Source organism: Pristiophorus japonicus, unplaced genomic scaffold (assembly GCF_044704955.1).
Source record: "Pristiophorus japonicus isolate sPriJap1 unplaced genomic scaffold, sPriJap1.hap1 HAP1_SCAFFOLD_1662, whole genome shotgun sequence".
NCBI lineage: Eukaryota > Metazoa > Chordata > Chondrichthyes > Pristiophoridae > Pristiophorus > Pristiophorus japonicus.
In genome coordinates this window covers 27,712-31,790 of record NW_027251344.1, presented here as the reverse complement: position 1 = coordinate 31,790, position 4,079 = coordinate 27,712, and the positions used below count along the sequence as shown (strand labels likewise).

The window sequence follows — 4,079 nt, the reverse complement described above, 5'->3', positions numbered from 1 at the left end:
GTGCCCAGCAAACTGACCTGCCTACCAATCTTGATGTTGAATCTGGTGGTTTGTCACAAGACTCTCAGTGCCCTGATAGAGGGAGGGAATAGCGTTGGGACTCACTGTGCCTTCAACTTTGGATGTAGAGCTGCTCCGAAAACCTTTGATAGAGGGAGAGAATAGCATAGGGAGTACTTGGGTTGCAGGGAACAGATGAGGGGCATGGTGAGCAAGATATTTGGAGTGGAGAAGGAAAACTATTGACAGCCCCCCAAAAAATAGTTGCTAATATTTTCCAATGTGATACTCTTTGTCCCAGCTAATTATAGTCTTACTAATCACAGACCAATCAACATTGCTTCAGGCTCACTATATTACAATCGTACAGACACAAAGATATGGTACAGAGAGAATACAAGATTCTTTGCTACAGTGAAAAGGCAACAGCCCCAATAAAACTGTGCTTTTAATAGATCACAATGACATTCTACAAGTCTAGTAATGAAGTAACTGCTAGGGCCGATGCAAGTAATTTTGTAAAATATTACATTAAATATTCCAATACAGTAAATTTATACCCTTAAAGGACATTTGGAATAAAATCATAGCTTATTTGGAACTTAGCCAAACCAGGTCAATCAACTAATAAGCAAAGACTAAACACACATTTTTATAGTTGGCTTCTCCAGAACAAACCTTAAACATTTGATCACTAATAATTAGTTGCTTTAACGATATGCTTTTCATGTATACTAATTAAGAACTAAAACACAAGTTTCGTATAACAACTAGTTTGCTCTTCATCTCTAGTACTCATAGAATCATAGAATGGTTACAGCACGGAAGGAGGCCATTCGGCCCATCGAGCCCGTGCCGATTCTCAGTTAGTCCCACTCCCCCGCCCTTTTCCCATAGCCCTGCAAGTTTTTTCCCTTCAGATACTTATCCAACTCCCTTTTGAAAGATAAGATTGAGCCTGCCTCTACCACCCTTTCAGGTAGTGCATTCCAGATCTTAGCCACTCACTGCGTTAAAAAGTTTTTTCTTACGTCGCCTTTGGTTCTTTTGCCAATCACCATAAATCTGTGTCCTCTAGTTTTTGACTCTTCTGCCAGTTTCTGAACAGTTTTTCTCTCTCTATTCTGTCCTCATGATTTTGAACACCTCTATCAAATCTCCTTTCAATCTTCTCTGCTCCAAGGAAAACCCCAGCTTCTTCAGTGTATCCAGTGTATCCACCTAACTGAAGTCCCTCATTCCTGGATTCATTCTTTTAAATCCTTCCTAAAGTGTGGTGCCCAGAATTGGACACGGCACTCCAATTGGGGCCTAGCCACTGTTTTATACAGATTCATCGTAATTTCCACTTTTGCACTCTATACCTCTATTTATGAAGCCTAGGATCCCATAAGCCTTTTTAACTGCTTTCTCAAACTACCCTACCACCTTCAACGATTTATGCACATACGCCCAGGTCTCTCTGTCCATGCACGCCCTTTAGGACTGTACCATTTAGCTTATATGTCCTCTCCTCATTCTTTCTACCAAAATGTATCACTTCGCACTTCTCTGCGTTAAATTTCGTCTGTCATGTGTCTGCCCATTTCACCAGCCTATCCATGTCATCTTGAAGTCTATCACTCTCCTCCTCACTGTTCACTATACTTCCACGTTTTCTGTCAGTTGCAAATTTTGAAATTGTGTCCTGTACACTCACATCCAAGTCATTAATATACATCAACAAAAGCAGTGGTCCTTGAACCGAACCCTGGGAAACACCACTGTATACCTTCCTCCAGTCTGAAAAACAATCGTTCACCACTACTCTCTGTTTCCTGTCATTTAGCCAATTTCGTATCCAGGCAGCCACTGTCCTTTTTATTTCATGGGTTTCAACTTTGCTGGCAAGCCTATTATGTGGCACTTTGTCAAACACCTTTTGGAAATCCACGTACACTACGTCAACTGCATTACGCTCATCAGCCTTCTCGGTTACCTCATCAAAAAACTCGATCAAGTTAGTTAAACACGATTTGCCTTTAACAAATCCGTGCTGGCTTTCCTTAATTAACCCACACCTGGCTGTTTGTGATCTGAGAAAAAATTGCTTCTCGACCTTTTGGCTAAGATCATGCGTAACTGACCTGACCAGCCACCATGACCTCCGGGTGGTTTCTCCCTGGTCAGGAAGGTATATGCTTGCTTTTTTGGAAACAGGAGGTGGGTGGGGTGGCTTGACCCATCCACCTCCACGGAGGTGTGTGAGGTGGCTTGACCCATCCACCTCCATGGCACGAACCTGGTATTGCAGTACTTCCAGGAACGGTGCAGTGGCTCTAGGCCTTTTGGCTAAGAGCATTGGCGCAGAGTGATCCTTGGCATGTGCAAGGTGACCTCTGGCGTTTGTGATTTGACAAAGAATTGGAACGATTGGCTACGAATTTATATAAAAAAAAAAAAAATTGTTTCTAAAAGCTTCCCCACTACCGAGGTTAAACTGACTGGTCTGTAGTTGCTGGGTTTACCTTTACAAATCTTTGTATAGAATATAAGAGCAAGGAAGCTATGCTAGAACTGTATACAACATTAGTTAGGCCACAGCTTGAGTACTGCGTGCAGTTCTGGTTACCACACTACAAGAAGGATGTGTATAAAATTATGAGGGGCCTAGATAGAGTGGATATTGATCCCTTAGCAGAGGGATCAATAACCAGGGGGCATAGATTTAAAGTAGTTAGTAGAAAATAGAAGGATTAGAGGGGAGATAAGGAAACATTTCTTCACAGAGGGTGGTGAGTCTGGAACGCACTGCCTAAAAGAGTGGTAGAGGCAGAAACCCTCATCACATTTAAAAGGTATTTGGATGTGTACTTAAAGAGCCATAACCTACGGACTATGGACCTAATGCTGGAAGATGTGATTAGACTAGGTAACTCTTTTTTGACCGGCACAGGCGCGATGGGCCGAATGGTCTCCTTCTGTGTCGTAATTTTCTATGATTCTATAAAAAGAGTAACATTTGCAATTCTCCAGTCCTCTGGAACCACCCCAGTATCTATGGAGGATTGGAATATTATGGCCAGTACGTTCGCGATTTCTGCCCACAATTCCCTCAGCATCTTAAATCAAAGACAGACAGACTAGGATGCATCCCATCCGCTCCTGGTGATTTATCTACTTTCTAAATACAGCCAGCCTTTCTAATATCTCTTCATCATCAATTTTTATCCCATCAAGTTTCTCCGCTACCACCTCCTTAACTATGTCTACGGCAGCATTCTCTTCCTTGGTGAAGCCAGATGCAAAGTTGAGTACCTCACAGCCATACCCTCTGTCTCTATGCATAGGTTTCCTTTTCGGTCGCTAATTGGTCCCACCCCTCCTCTTACTATCCGTTTATCATTTATATGCCTAGAGAAGACTTTTGGATTACCTTTTATGTTGGCTGCCATTCAATTCTCATATACTCTCTTTGCCTCTCTAATTTCCTGTTTCACTTCTCCTCTGACCTTTCTATATATAGCCTGATTCTCAGATGTATTAGCAATCTGATATCTGTCATACACACTCTTTTCCTGCTTAATCATATTCTTCATCTGTTTTGTCATCCGGGGAGCCCTGACTTTAGTTGCCCTGCTTTTCCCCCTAGTGGGAATGTACCTCAACTGTACCTGAACTACTTCCTCTTTAAAGACAGCCCATTGTTCCATTACAGTTTTGCCTGCCAATCTTTGATTCCAATTTACCCGGACCAGATCCGTTCTCATCTCCTACAATTATGTATTTTTACTCCAGATTGCTCGCTGTCCTTTTCCATACATAATCTAAACCTTACGACACTAAATGTTCAGCTACTGACACTTGCTCCACTTGACCTACCTCATTACTCAGAACCAGATTTAGCAATGCCTCCTCCCTCATCGGGCCAGAAACATACTGATCAAGAAAGTTCTTCTGAACATACTTCAGAAATTCTTCCCCTTCTCTGCCCTTAACGCTATTACAATCTATATTAGGATAGTTGAAATCCCCCATTATTACTATTCTAGAGTTCTTCCACCTCTCTAATTTCTCTGCAAATCTGCTCCTCCATATCT

General features: G+C 42.1%; 1 pseudogene; it reads left to right on the top strand.

Moving 5' to 3' along the window:
• The first annotated feature begins 2,085 nt into the window (after positions 1-2,085).
• LOC139243270 (U2 spliceosomal RNA) lies at positions 2,086-2,318 on the top strand (annotated as a pseudogene).
• The last annotated feature ends 1,761 nt before the right edge of the window (positions 2,319-4,079 follow it).